A 16576-nucleotide genomic window follows, 5' to 3' on the forward strand; every position below is an offset into this window, starting at 1 on the left:
TATTGTTTATTCTGTCTCTACATCCATCTCCATCTCCACAAGGATTGTAGGAGTTCAAGAACTAGGCCTTCTCTGTAAAAATAGACAATAAATGTGGCCTTACTAGCATCATCCACATCCACAACATTTTTTTAATGATTAGACTTTTCTAAACTATAGGCTGGAAATTAACATGGAGATGCTTAACATGTTGGTGTAGGATTCCTCTGCCCATTATTTTATCAAATGCATTAATTCTTTAAATAACCATATGTCCATTAGTAGCATCATAAGTGATTCCTAGCCTTATATAATTAAAAGTCTACCACATATTTGCATCTGTAGCATTACACCTAACGCGGGCCTCATAGGTGTTACATCAGTCAAATAACCACTTATCTGTTAACTTACCAGCAATATTCAATTTGCTAAATGTGAGTACATCAAAGGTAGTAAAAGTTACCGTTGAGGAAGTAACAACCAGCAGGAAGTCAAATAATCAAATCCCGCAATTGCTTTTCATAGTTATCAGTCACTAACAAGCAAGTCCCACAAAACTGACCTGTCAAATCAATGAAATAATTTCTTCACATTGTCTTCAGCCGCCATATTCCTTCTTCACTTAACCAGAGTATACAACAAGAAATTACATTTATACAATGATAGAATCATAGAAATTTACAGCACAGAAGGAGGCTATTTGGCAATCGTGTCTGTGCCAGCCGAAAAAGAGCTATCCAGCCTAATCCCACTTTCCAGCTCTTGGTCCGTAGCCTTGTAGGTTACAACATTTCAAATGCATATCCAACTACTTTGTAAATGCGATGAGGGTTTCTGCCTCTGCTGCCCTTTCAGGCAGTGAGTTCCAGATCCCACCATCCTCTGGGTGAAGACATTTCCCCTCAAATCCCCTCTAAATCTCCTACCATTTACTTTAAATCTTGGTTATGATTCTATCCGCTAAGGGAAATTGGTCCTTCCTATCCACTCTATCGAGGCCCCTCATAATTTTATACACCTCAATTAAATCTCCCCACACCTCCTCTGTTCGAAAGAAAACAACCCCAGCATCTCCAAACTTTCCTCATAGCTAAAATATTTGGTCATGGAAGCATCCTGGTAAATCTCCTCAGTACCCTGTCAGTTGCAATCACATCTTTCCTGTAATGTGTTTTATACAGTTCCAACATAAATCTCTCTGCTCTTATATTCTATGCCTCAGCCAATAAAGGAAGGTATCCCGTATGCCTTCTTAATCACGTTATCTACCTGTCCTACTACCTTCAGGGATCTGTGAACATGCATTCCAAGGTCCCTCTGATCTCTACACTTCTCAATGTCCTACCATTTATTGTCTATTCCCTTGCCTTGTTAGCCTTCCCCAAATGCATTACCTCACACTTCTCCAGATTGAATTCCATTTGCCATTTTTCTGCCCACCTGACCAGCCCATTGGTATCTCCCCGCAGTCTATAGCTTTCTTCCTCACGATCAACCTTGTGGAACCCCACTGGAAATAGCCTTCCAGTCACAAAAACACCCATGAACTGTTACCTTTGCTTCTTGCCTCTGAGCCATTTTGGATCCAACTTGCCACTTTGCCCTGGATCCCATGGGCTTTTATTTTCATGACCAGTCGGCCATGTGAGACCTTATCAAAAACCTTGCTAAAATCCATAAACAATACATCAAAGCACTAACCTCATCGACCCTCCTTGTTACCTCCTCAAAAAATTCAATCAAGTTAGTCAGACACAACCTTCCCTTAACAAATCCATGCTGACTGTCTTTGATTAATCCGTGTCTTTCTAAATGAAGATTTATCCTGTCCCTCAGAATTTTTTTCCAATAATTTGTTCACCACCGAGGTTAGGCTGATTGCCTGTATTTACTCTATTTATCTCTTACTCCCATTTTAAGCAACGCTGCAATGTTAGCAGAGAGGATTGGAAAATGATGGTCAGAGATGTGATATTCATAGAATAACAAACACATTAGCCTGAATTTTGCTTTGGGTAATGACGGCAAACTGTCAGCATTCATAGTCATAATCCCTCTGAAACTGACTGTAACTTCAGGATTTTGCACATGCGCAACTAACACGGAGGTAGGCTGCGCCAGAAAAGGACCAGAGTATTGTAGTTCCTGGTGACAGATTCTGTGTGTGTGTCAGGGGCAGCGGAGGGTGGCGGGGACGAGGGGTTGTGAAAGCAAGAAGGAGAAATGCACCACGGAAGTTGTAGTTTTTACCTTGTTCTTCTTGAATTACAATACTGAGTCTGCACAGTGACATGGGCAGAAAATTCACCAGTAATAACTGAGCTGCAATCAATGGGAAAAAATTGAGAAAAAAAGTTCCATTCTTTTCAGCATTTTACACATTTATTGATCCAGTGGGTTTATTTGGGTTGAGTTTTTTTTGTACTTGATTGGTAACTAAAGTTAGTCTGAGGGCCGGAGGATAATGTTTATGAAGGGCTCTGATGCCGACCTCAAACAAGCCTGGGCAATGGTGAATGACCAGCTGTTATGGTGCTTTTTAGTGCAAATAATTTTCTCTGGCAGTCCTATTCCAAGGACAGCGTCAATAGGATCTATAAATACACTGTATGGGGAGAAAAATATATTTTATTATATAAATGACTAAATAAAAGAGAGGATGATGTAGAGGAGGGAGAGAGAAAAATACAGAATCTACCTAAGTAAATGCAACACAATTAAACTGTAACGGGGGAAAATTCCGTTGTGCCCTGTTTGGGGGCGGTTATATCTGCGAGATGGGACTTTTTGCACGCGGCGCGCAAGTCTCATCTCATTCTCGAAATTGGGGTTACCACCCCGAAAGGAAGTGGAGCTCCACTTCCTCTCTGGGGCACTAACGGGGCAGAAGCAGAGGGAGCGGGGCGCAGCGCTACGCACTGGACTGAGTAGCGCTGCCGTGTAGGAGGGGGTCTCTCCCCTTCATTAAAGGGGAGGGCCCAAGCTGCCAACTCTGCGGCATCCTACCTGGACCACTGGGGAGTGGGATGCTATGCCACCAGCCCGGCACTCATGCAGAGTGCCGGGCTGCCAGATCGCAGCATGGACCCCGCGTTCAAAGCGCCAATGGGGTGCTCGGAAAACTGCCGGCATTTTTTTCCAACATGACCGACACCTCCCCTTTAAGAGGTGTCGGCCTCCAGCTACCCCGTTCACATCCCCTGAAGCTGTCGCTGTCATCGCACGGCGCAGCTTCAGGGGGCACGGGTCAATTTTTGTACCGGGGTGAAAACGGGATGCTGCGCATGGTGATGACGTCATTACCACCGCTGCCACTAAAATCCTACGGAATCATGCCCGGGCAAAATGTCATTTGTGCCTCCCGCTACGACCTGAATTTCTCCCTCTAAATATCTAGCTATAAGAAGTTCTGTGTAGAGAAGAATACATTTACTTGCCTACTGTAAAGTAATAGGAAATAGTACAATAAATATTATATCTGTGAGGCCTGTATCTATCAGGATGAGTTTGGTATGTAATATTCTACCTTGTGATATATTGTTGCAGTAAATACTGCTGCAATGAATTGCTGTCTCATTTAGGGTTCAGCAAACCTGAGATAAAAAGTATATAATTAGTATTTGATTGATGAGACCTCTGGCAGTGAATATTGGAAAATCGCACGTACACTGCTCACAATTATCAATCCATTAGATTTTCCGGGGGGGAATCATGGGCATTGCACTTGCCATTGTGCGTGACAGTGGCATCATTGTTTGGATATTAAGGGAATCAAGGGATATGGGGATAATGCAGGAAACTGGAGTTGAGGTAGATGATCAGCCATGATCTTATTGAATGGCGAAGCAGGCTTGAGGGACTGAGTGGCCTACTCCTGCTCCTAATTCTTATGTTCTTACTTCAGAAAATTACCCCCATAGTGTTTAAAGTATTTTGTTTTCTGAATATGGTTTTGTGTCATAATATCTTACTAACAATGTGTTCTCCAGATTTTAAAGTGTTCTAAGACTGATAATGGGTTTTCTTTGGAACTATTAAACATTTCAGAACAGTTTTAAAAAAATCAGTGGTCTAAATGTACTCAGAGGATTACAAGTGTCAATGCTTGTTGTGAAATGTAAAATACTGCAGATGCTGAAATTCTGAAATAAAAACTCGAGAACGAGAAATGGAAAGATGTAATTATATAGTGCCTTTCACGACCTCAAGATATCCCATAGCGCTTTATAGACAATGACGAACTTTTGAAGTGTAGTCACTCAATTTTCCCTTTAATTTATTTATGGGCTGCGTGGCCCATTCAAATTCTCGCACACGCGCGTTTTTTTCTATTCAAAAACCAGTGTGCCAGCTGCTCAGGAGCTCAGCTTAACGGGAACATTGTAGTCACTGCTATAATGTAGAAAACACAGAAGCTCATTTGCATACAGCAAGGACTCACAAACAACAATATGATAATGACCAAATCATCTTTTTGGTGATGTTGGTTGAGGGATAAATATTGGCCAGGACAGTGAGGAGAGTTCTTCTGCCAAATAGTGCTTTTACGTCCACCTGAGAAGGCAGGCAGGACTGACATCTCTGACAGTTCAGCACTCCCATAATACTGTACTGGAGTGTCAGCCTAGATTTCTACATTGTAAAGTATATTGGTAGATGTTACAGAATGTAAACATTCAAATACATTCACTGTATCTGCTTCCCCTCCTACCACAGTGTTCTTTTCTCTTATTTATTTTATTCCTGTTCTCACATCCTCCAACGTGTGATGATTGTGAATATATGTTATGATGTGTGAATACAATGAGGTGATTAACTAGATTCTCCCAGTCCTCTTCAAGCCTGGACCTTCTCTGCTGATCTATTGTTTACTGGGGAGTGCTGGGTGGGTGGGAGATATTTGTGAACATTGATAGGAGGGGAAGCAGATACAGTGAATGTATTTGAATGTTTATATTCTGTAACATCTATCAATATACTTTACATTGTAGAAATAAATATTTAATTATTTCTAGTCATTTAAACACTTCTGAGAGCATTTGTTTATTCCAAATTTTCTGTGCATGAGGCTCAGGTCTAAAACAATATCTAATTTTACATACTGAACAGCTCTTCATAACTGATGACTGAAATTCCTTTTTGAGTTAACTGAGATCTGAAAATGTTATGATAAACAGAAACAAAAAGATCCATGAAGTATTGTGCAACTCCACCAGGGGGCAGCAGAAGTCCGATTAGTGCATTCAGATTTAAGGGAGTGACATCTTTAAAAAAAAACAGGATATTGCCTGTTTTTCTCCATAATTAATAGTCTGCTAACAAAATCACACTCTTCAGGATCACAAATTTAAAACCAGTGCATTTTTTGTAATTTCGTAAGCTGGTCATTGATTGAAAAGAAAAATAGGCATTCTCTCTCTTTTACGCTTGCTGTACTGTAATCAGGAACGGCTGCATTGCCTGCTGAAAAGGAACTTAGTGTGCGGTAAAAAAATCTCAATGGTAAAATGATCACAGCAAGTGAAAAGTAACACCGCAGCACATGGATTCTTAATGGGCCATTGATGTTCTACAGATTGATTTGTAAAATATCTTACATGGTTCATCTCTCTTCTCACTGACATTACTGTCTCCTTGTTATCTTAGTAAATAATGCCCTTAAAATCTGAGCTGTTTTGTAATTGTTTGATTGATTCTCTGCCCTTTAATCTTCACCTTGACTTAAGACAGAACGCACATTTATAAAGTACCTTATTACAGCAGAAGGACATACCAAAGCGCTTTGCAGCCAAGCAATTACATTTGAAGTACAGTCACTGTTATTATATGGGTAAATGCAGCTGCCAATTTGCGTGCAGAAAAGATACGCAAACAATAAATGAATGCATGTATGACCAAATAACCTGCTGCTGGTGTTGTTGGTTGAAGAACGAATGTTGGCTGGAACACCAGGAGAAATCCCTGCTCTTTTTCTAATCTTCTTCTTCTTCTTAGGCTTCTGAGTCGAGGATGACTTGCTTCCACACTAATATGAGTTCTCAGATGACTGATGAGACCGATGCGGGATCTACAGACTCTGTCACAGGTGGCAGATGGTCATTGGAGGGACGGGTGGGTGGGGTGCTTGGGTTGTCATATGCTCCTTCCACTGTTTGTGCTTGACTTCTGCGTGCTCCTGGCGAAGAGACTCAAGATGTTCGGCGCCTTCCCAGATGCTTCTCCTCCACTTTGAGCGGTCTTGGGCCAGGGATTCCCAGGTATCAGTGGGATGTTGCACTTTTTCAAGGAGGCTTTGAGGGTGTCCTTGAAGCATTTCCTCTGCCCACCTGGGACTCGCTTGCCGTGTTGGAGCTCTGAGGAGAGCGCTTGTTTTGGGAGTCTAGTATCGGGCTTGCGGACAATGTGGCCTGTCCATCGGAGCTGATCGAGTGTGGTCAATGCTTTGATGCTGGGAATGTTGGCCTGAGCAAGAACACTGATGTTGGTGCGCATATAGTAGGTGTCTTTGTTTGTCTCATCCGAAAGACAGCACTCCTTCAGCACTGCACTGAAGTGCTACCCTGGATTAGATGCTGAAATGCATAATGGAGCTTGAACCCACAACCATCTGACTCAGAAACAAGAGAGCTATCAACTTTCTCCACATTAAAATAGTTTTATTTTAAATACTTTTAGTTTGTGAATTATTGAATTATGTTTGCAACTTTTCGAGCAACTATCTGGCAACATCAAAATTAACTCAAAAATATCTTTGTTGTCCTCCTGATAGCTCAATGGACAACTGCAGCAGGTGATGTGTGCTGCGTCATTCAGACCAGGAACATTTCAGCTTTGATCTCTGAACTGTGCCAAATTAATCACCTCACATGAGGCACCAGTGTAAGCCGTACAACTGGGCCCAGTGGCTGTGATTTCAGCCCCTCCCGCTGAACCTGCTGGCATTCACTGTCTGGACTGACACAAGAATATTGCCACATGGATAAAGTACCAGAGATCATAGGAACATAGGAACAGGAGTAGGCCATTCTAATGTAGGTCCCTTGCAGTCAGAATCAGGTGAATTCATAATGAGGAACAAGGAAATGGCAGACCAATTGAACAAATACTTTGGTTCCGTCTTCACTAAGGAAGACACAAATAACCTCCCGAAAATACTAGGGTACGGAGGGTCTAGCGAGAAGGAGGAACTGAGGGAACTGAGGGAAATCCTTATTAGTCAGGAAATGGTGTTAAGGAAATTGATTGGATTGAAGGCCGATAAATCCCCAGGACCTGATAGCCTGCATCCCAGAGTACTTAAGGAAGTGGCCCCAGAAATAGTAGATGCATTGGTGGTCATTTTCCAACATTCCATGGACTTTGAATCAGTTCCTATGGAGTGGAGGGTAGCTAATGTAACCCCACTTTTTAAAAAAGAAGTGAGAGAGAAAATTGGGAATTATAGACCAGTTAGCCTGACATCGGTAGTGGGGTAAATGCTGGAATTAATTATTAAAGATGTAATAGCAGCGCATTTGGAAAGCAGTGACAGGATTGGTCCAAGTCAGCATGGATTTATGAAAGAGAAATCATGTTTGACAAATCTTCTAGAACTTTTTGAGGATGTAACTAGTAGAGTGGATAAGGGAAAACCAGTGGATGTGGTGTATTTGGACTTTCAAAAGGCTTTTGACAAGGTCCCACAGAAGAGATTAGTGTGCAAAATTAAGGCACATGGTATTGGGGGTAATGTATTGATGTGGATAGAGAACTGGTTGGCAGACAGGAAGCAAAGTGTGGGAATAAACGTGTCCGTTTCAGAATGGCAAGTAGTGACTAGTGGGGTACCGCAAAGTTCAGTGCTGGGACCCCAGCTATTTACAATATATATTACTGATCTCGATGAAGGAATTGAATGTAATATCTCCAAGTTTGCAGATGACACTAAGCTGGGTGCTGGTGTGAGCTGTGTGGAGGATGCTAAGAGTCTGCAGGGTGACTTGGACAGGTTAGGTGAGTGGGCAAATGCATGGCAGATGCAGTATAATGTGGATAAGTATGAGGTTATCCACTTTAGTGGCAAAAACAGTGTTATGTATGCAACACCTTGTAGCCAGCATTCTACCACCATCAGAGGGCACATCTGTTGGAGTGCCAAGGGATCCCAGCATTCCTTGGGAGCACTGCATATAAGCAGGCCTCCCATGCTGTGCCGGCACACTGGAGTCAGAATAAAGAGACTAAGGTCACACTTACTCAAGTCTACAGTACTCAGTCACATTGCTTTATTTGAGACATAACAACTGGCGACGAGAAATCGATAATGAACCATCACGCGAAAATGCAAAGAACTGTTGGTAAGGAAAAAAAATGGAAATGGAGAAAATAATGAGGCTGAAGATTGACAAATCTCCAGGACCTGATCGCTTCCACCCCAGGGTATTAAAATAAGTAGGTGAGCAAATTGTACATACTTTAGCTATGATCTTCCAAAACTCTTGATTCAGGAATTGTCTCCTTGGATTGGAAAATTTCCAGTGTCACTCCATTATTTTAGGAGAGAGAAACCAGGAAATTATAGGCCTGTTAGTCTAATGTCTGTTGTGGAGAAGTTGTAAGAATATGTTATTCGGGACAGAGTGACTGAGCACTTGGATAAATATGAACTGATCAGAGAGAGCCAGCATGGATTTGTAAAGGGTAAGTCATGTCTAACAAACCTTGTTGAATTTTTTGAGATGGTAGATAAGGGAGTGTCTGTGGCTGTTATTTATGTGGACTTCCAGAAGGCATTCGATAAGGTTCCACATAAGAGACTTTTAGCAAAAATAAATGTGCATGGAATTGGAGGCAATCTATTGACATGGGTAGGGTAAGGAGGTAGGACATGGTGAGGAGGGATAGTGGATATGAACTCCAATTCGCAGGATGTGAATAGTTGTGTCCCCCGGGGATCTGTATTTGAGGACTTAGCTTTTCATTAAATTTATCAATGACTTAGATGAGTAAATAAAGAGCCGTATATCCAAGTTTACTGACGACACTGAGTTGGATGGCAGAATAGATGGGAACAGAAAGCTGCAATGGGACATTTATAGATTCAGTGAGTGGGTAAAACTAGCAGATGGAGTTCAATGTGGGGAAGTGTGAGATCATCCACTTTAGACCTAAGGACAATTTTCTAAGTGGTGACAAGTTAGGAACTGTGGTGGAGTAGAGAGATTTAGGGGTCCATGTACAGAAATGACAAAAAGCTAGTGGACAGATACAAAAATAGTTAAAAAGGCTATTAGAATGTGAGACTTTATCTCAAGGGGGCTAGAATACAAAGGTGTGGAAGATATGCTACAGTTATATAAAGCTCTGGTTAGACCGCATCTGGAGTACTATGTTCAGTTCTTGGGCACCACACCTCAGGAAGGATATATAGACCTTGGAGAGGGTACAGCAGCGATTCGCCAGAATGATACTGAGGCTGCAAGGGTTATATTATGAGAACAGGTTGCATAGACAAGGCTTGTATTCCCTTGAGTATAGAAGATTAGTGGGTGATCTAATTGAGCTGTTTAAGATGATTAAAGGATTTAATAGGGTAGATAGGGAGAAACTATTTCCTCTGGTGGGAGAGTCCAGAACAAGGGCATAACCTTAAAATTAGAGCTAGGCCGTTAGAGGTGATGTCTGGAAGCACTTCATCATACAAAGGGTGTTGGAATTCTAGAACTCTCCCCTAAAAGTTGTTAAGGCTAGCTCAAATGAAAATTTCAAGACTGAGATTGCTAGACTTTTATTGGTTAAGGGTATTAAGGGTTATGGAATCAAGGCGGGTAGATGGAGATGAAGTACAGATCAGCCATGATCTAATTGAATGGCGGAACAAGCTCGAGGGCTGAATGACCTACTCCTGTTCTTATGTTCCTACGACTTTCAGCATCACCTCACTACCGCTAAATTTTCCCAATTACACTTCCCTGTCTCAAAGCATGACGTTCAATCAAAGGGATACAAGTCCCTAAAAGTTAAATTCACTGAGCCCCTCACTATCTTTCACTCTGATGATGATGCCTCCCTCACTGCAGCATATGGATCCAATTCTTTCAGAGCCAAACGCACAGTCAGCCCTTGGATACACATCAAATCCATCGTTCAACTCATCACAAACACTGCAGAATTCCTCCTTGCTGTTGCCAAAACTGTTGCGGAATCTGAGGTGATCAATCCATTACTCTTGAAGGTCTTGCATTCTTCAACAAGTGGACAATCCTGCAGCCTTTCCTCTGATCATTCTGGTTGTTAACATCCTTAAGAATCACCTGACAGAAAGAGCAATATTAAATCAGATGGGGAAAACTTGGAGTTAGAGTTCCATTTTAATTAACCTCTAGTTCTTCCTCAGTAGTTGTATTCTCTATATTCAAAGAATGCTTTTTTATTATTCATTCATGTGATGTGGGCGTGGCTGGAAAAGCCAGCATTTATTGCCCATCCCTAATTGCCCTTGAGAAGGTGGTGGTGAGCCACCTTCTGGAATTGCTGTAATCTGTGTGGTGAAGGTACTCCCACAGTGCTGTTAGGGAGGGAGTTCCAGGATTTTGACCCAATGATAATGAAAGAACGGCGATATATTTCCAAGTCTGAATGGTATGTTCTCATGTGTCTGCTGCCCTTGTCCTTCTAGGTGATAGAGGTTGTGGGTTTGAGAGGTGCTGCCGAAGAATCCTTGGCGAGTTGCTGCAGTGCATCTTGTAGATGGTAAATTGAATGTAATTGAAAGTCAAGTGGAGGTGGTTAGACATTCTATTGTTGGAGATGGTCATTGCCTGGCACTTGTGTGGTGCGAATGTTACTTGCCATTTATTAGCCCAAACCTGAATGTTGTCCAGGTCTTGCTGCATGTGGGCACGGACTGCTCCATCATCTGAGGAGTTGTGAATGGCACTGAACAAACATCAGCGAACATCCTCACTTCTGACTTTATGATGGAGGGAAGGTCATTGGTGGAGCAGCTGAAGATGGTTGGGCCTAGGACACTGCCCTGAGATACTCCTGCAGTGATGTCCTGGGGCTGTGATGATTGACCTCCAAAAGCCACAACAATCTTCCTTTGTGCTAATACAAAAGCAAAATACTGCGGATGTTGGAATCTGGAATAAAAACAGAAAATGCTGGAAATCTCAGCGGGTCAGGCAGCATCTGTGGAGAGAAAGCAGAGTTAACGTTTCAGATTGATGACCCTTGGCTAGAGGCACAGCTAATTCTGAAGCACAAGTCTTCAGCACAACAGCCGGGATGTTGTCGGGGCCCATAACCTTTGGTCTATCCAGTGCACTCAGCTTTTTCTTGACATCATGTGCAGTGAATCAAATTGACTGAAGGCTGGCTTCTGTGATGGTGGAGACCTTAGAAGGAGCCCGAGATGCATCATCCACTCGGCACTTCTGGCTGAAGATGGTTGCAAATGCTTCAGCCTTGTCTTTTGCACTCACGTGCTGGGCTATGCCAGTATTGAGGATGGGAATGTTTATGGAGCCTCCTCCTTCCGTTAGTTGTTTAATTGTCCAGCACCATTCATGGCTGGATGTGGCAGGATGGCAGAGCTTTGATCTGATCCATTGGTTGTGAGATCATTTAGCTCTGTCTATAGTATACTGCTTCTGCTGTTTAGCATGCATGTAGTCCTGTGTTGTAGCTTCACCAGGTTGGCACCTCATTTTTGGGTACGCTTGCTGCATGCTCTTCTACACTTCTCATTGAACCAGGGTTGGTCCCTGGCTTTATGTTAATGGCAGAGTGAGGAATATGCCAGGCCATGAGGTTACAGATTGTGGTGGAATACAATTCTGTTGCTGCTGATGGCCCACAGCGCCTCATGGATGCCCAATTTTGAGCTGATAGATCTGTTCTGAATTTATCCCATTTAGCACGGTGGTAGTGCCACACAACACAGTGGAGGGTATCCTCCGTGTGAAGACGGGACTTCATCTGCACAATGACTGTGCGGTGGTGACTGCTACCAATGCTGTCATGGACTGATGCATCTGCAATGGGTAGATTGGTGAGGACGAGGTCAAGTATGTTTTCCCTCATTTTGTTACTCTCAAGTGAATACCTGAGTTCATTTAATCTACAACATGTTTGGGAAATCTGCTTTAAAACTTCCCCTGTTGTCAAGGTTTATGAAAAAAGCTTAATAAGTTAGGCCTTTTTTCCAAACCTTAATATTATCGTAGGAGCTTCATCTTGTTTAAGGTTTGCTCTTCTTGAGACTACTTTGTCTTGTAATGTTAGGTTTTTCACTCGTAAAACAATCACATTGTTTAGCTTCAGTGCATTAAGTCAATGAACTTCAATCTTTCACAGTAGATCAAATGAAAATTTGTCTCTGTCCTCCTGAAATCTCTCACAGTTGGCTGTGAAGGTGTAAAAGTCAGCTGTGCATAAAAGCCTAGGGTTATCCTGTTGTACAGGAGGAGTTACCTTCAGACAATGAAGGGTGCCAATGTGGACAATTCAACCTACTGGCCAGAATAAGCTGCTCCCAAATAAACTCTGTTCCTGCGGCACCCAGAATAGGTCATAGGAAAATATTTTTTTTCCTCTAAGTTTGTTTAAATTGAATGCTTTTTAATATATATTAGCTCATAAAGAAATATAAAGTTGCCCTTTTTAACCAATTGAAATGTTTTATACATTTTAATTAGTGGGGACCCAAAGTAACCACACCAGAGTTACGTCTACTTTGATGGCTAAATAAAATGTCCTTAATCCCTAATAAATGTCATTGTATAAAAAATATGGATCATTATAAATCATACTGTCAACACCGGAGTAAAAATGCTGTATTATAGGGAAGGCAACCTCTTATCTTGCAATAAAACCAACACATTAAACTGCTACTTACTCAGCTGCTCATCTCCCACAGCTTTCGCATAGAAACAAAAGCAGTGATTTAAACAGCTGAATTTGAGCAACTATATGTAGACATTCATAGTCACATCCATTATAAAAGTATGTATCAGGGCAGTCATGAGAGAGAAGCATAAGGTTTGTCATTCATTTATTAACTAGATAAGAATGTTTCCGCCACTCAAAGTGTGTTTTTAATGTTGGAAAGGCCAAGTACTTCTCCAAGGGCAGGATGGAAAATTGGTGGGCAGGTTAACTTGGGTTATCCTTGTGCATTTCCCGGCAGCTGGGTACACAGCATCATTGACAAAGGTATAGCAGCAAGTTTGCTCACACCTCAGAATTGAAGAATGATGTTTACAAATAAGTTAAAAAAAAAGCAGACACCTCATTCCCCTTTTCAAATCCAGCACTCAAAATCAACATTCTCATTTCACTAAAAACAATCAGGTGCTCGGCATAAACACAGTGACATTTTGATTTTGAAATAAAGATAACCACATGTGAAGCCAAGGCAATTGTAACTCCCAGGCCTCATTTAAATAGACCAGGCCTGACTCCCCTCTGAACAATGAGATCAGGCCTATGAACAGGAGTGGGGAGGAGGCTGTGTGGGAGATCCACAGTAATGGTCCTCGGCAAGGTAAGTGAAGTGGGAGGGCCAGGGCAGGCGAGCTCCAAGCATTTCTTATGAGACCAGGAGTTCGCCCTTGCTGTTATATATGTATACTTGCATTTACTCTGTACAGCCACCAGAGGGCTCATCCCCTGGAGTCCCAAGGGATCCCATAATCCCTTGGGAGCACAGGTATTTAAGGAGGCTTCACAGGTTGGAGAGGCACTCTGGAGACCTGCAATAAAAGGCTAAGGTAACACTTTACTTTGAGCTCACAGTGTTCAGTCTGACTCTTTCTCCATACACAACAACTGGTGACGAGATACAGATAGCGAACCCAAAGATGCAGAGAACAGTGGGCATCCTGGAGAAATTCTCGGAGGGAGATGATTGGGAAACTTTTGTGAAGCGACTTGACCATTACTTCGTGGCCAACGAGCTAGATGGGGAAGAGAGCACTGCCAAACGAAGGGCGATCCTCCTCACCGTCTGTGGGGCACCAACATATGGCCTCATGAAGAATCTGCTCACTCCCGCGAAACTCATGGAGAAATCGTACGATGATTTGTGCACACTGGCCCGAGAGCATTTGAACCCGAAGAAAAGCGTTCTGATGGCAAGGTACCGGTTCTACACCTACAAAAGGTCTGAAGGCCAGGAAGTGGTGGGTTATGTCGCTGAGCTAAGACACCTTGCAGGATATTGCAAATTTGAAGGACATTTGGAGCACATGCTCAGAGACTTTTTCCTACTTGGCGTTGGCCACGAAACCATACTTCGCAAACTTTTGACTTTAGAAACTCCAACCTTGAGTAAGGCCATAGCAATAGCCCAGGCGTTCATTGCCACTAGTGGCAATACCAAACAAATCTCTCAGCACACGAGTGCTGCTACAAGTACTGTGAACAAAGTGATGTTGTTTTTGAATTGTAACGTACAGGGCAGGTCACACATACCTGCAGCTACACGTCCGCAGATGTTTCAGAGACCACCATCAAGGGTGAGGAATGCAAGGCCATTAACACCTTGTTGACGCTGCGGGAGTGATCATCATTTCCATTCATGCCGACTCAAAGAGTACGTTTGCAAGGGCTGTGGAACAATGGGACACCTCCAACAAGTGTGCAGGCGAGCTGCAAAGCGTATTAAACCTGAAAACCACCATGTTGCAAAGGAGGACAGATCCACGGAGGATCACGATGAACCAGAGCCTCAGATCAAGAGGCAGAGGTACATGAGGTGCACACATTCATCACGAATTGTCCCCCGTTAATACTGAATGTTGAACTAAATGGACTCCCGGTGTCAATGGAGCTGGACACGGGCGCGAGCCAGTCCATCATGGGCAAAAAGACTTTCGAAAGGTTGTGATGCAACAACGCCTCAAGGCCAGTCTTAACTCCAGTTCGCACGAAACTAAGAACTTACACGAAAGAACTGATTCCTGTAATCGGCAGTGCTACCGTAAAGGTCTCCTACGATGGAGCGGTATACAAGCTACCACTCTGGGTGGTACCGGGCGATGGTCCCACGCTGCTCGGCAGGAGCTGGCTGGGAAAGATACGCTGGAACTGAGATGACGTCCGAGTGCAATCGCCCGCTGACGACACTTCGTGTGCCCAGGTCTTAAACAAATTTTCTCCGTTGTTCGAACCTGGCATAGGGCAATTCCAAGGAGCAAAAGCGCAGATCCACCTAATTCTGGGGGCGCGACCCATCCATCACAAGGCGAGAGCAGTACCGTACATGATGAGAGAAAGGGTAGAGATCGAGCTAGACCGGCTGCAAAGAGAGGGCATCATTTCCCCGATCGAGTTCAACGAGTCGGCCTGTCCTATCATCCCAGTCCTCAAGGGAGACGGCACCGTCAGAATCTGTGGCGATTACAAAGTAACTATCAATCGTTTCTCCTTGCAGGGCCAATACCCACTACCAAAGGCCGATGACCTCTTTGCAATGTTGGCGGGAAGAAAGACGTTCACGAAGCTGGATCTGACTTCAGCCTACATGACGCAGGAACTGGAGGAATCATCGAAGGCCCTCACCTGCATCAACATGCACAAAGGTCATTTTGTTTAGAACAGATGCCCGTTTGGAATCTGATCGGCAGTGGCGATATTTCAGAGAAACATGGAAAGCTTACTGAAGTCGGTCCCCCACACCATGGTCTTCCAGGACGACAACTTGGTAACAGGTCGGAACACTGTCGAGCATCTGCAGAACCTGGAGGAGATTCTTAGTCGACTCAACCGCGTGGGGCTCAGGTTAAAATGCTTGAAGTGCGTTTTCCTGGCACCTGAAGTGGAGTTCCTGGGAAGGAGGATTGCGGCGGACAGCATCAGGCCCACCAATGTGAAGACGGAGGAGCATCGAGGCTACAGAATGTGACGGAGCTGCGGTTGTTTCTGGAACTCCTGAACTTTGGTAACTTCTTACCGGGTCTCAGCACACTGTTAGAACCATTGCATGTCTTACTACGAAAAGGGGACGAATCGATTTGGGGCAAAAGCCAAGAAAATGCCTTTGTAAATGTTATGCTCAAACAAATTGCTTGTGTTGTATGATCCATGTAAGCATTTGGCCCTAGCATGTGATGCATCGTCATATGGCGTCGGGTGTGTATTGCAATAAGCTAATGATTTCGGGAAACTGCAACCGGTTGCTTATGCATCCCGGAGTCTGTCTAAGGCTGAGAGAGCCTACAGCATGATTGAGAAAGAAGCGTTAGCGTGTGTCTATGGGGTAAAGAAAATGCATCAATACCTGTTTGGGCTAAAATTCGAATTGGAAACTGACCATAAGCCACTTATATCCCTGTTCTCCGAGAGCAAAGGGATAAATACCAATGCACCTGCCCGCATCCAGAGATGGGCGCTCATGTTGTCCGCATACAACTACGCCATCCGCCACAGGCCAGGCACAGAAAACTGCGGCGATGCTCTCAGTAGGCTGCCATTGCCCACCACGGGGATGGAAATGGTGCAGCCCGCAAACCTAGCCATGGTTATGGAAGCATTTGAGAGTGAGCAACCACCCGTCACTGCCCAGCAGATCAAAACCTGGACAAGCCAGGACCCCTTATTATCGCTAGTCAAA

Source organism: Pristiophorus japonicus, chromosome 9 (genome assembly GCF_044704955.1).
Source record: "Pristiophorus japonicus isolate sPriJap1 chromosome 9, sPriJap1.hap1, whole genome shotgun sequence".
NCBI lineage: Eukaryota > Metazoa > Chordata > Chondrichthyes > Pristiophoridae > Pristiophorus > Pristiophorus japonicus.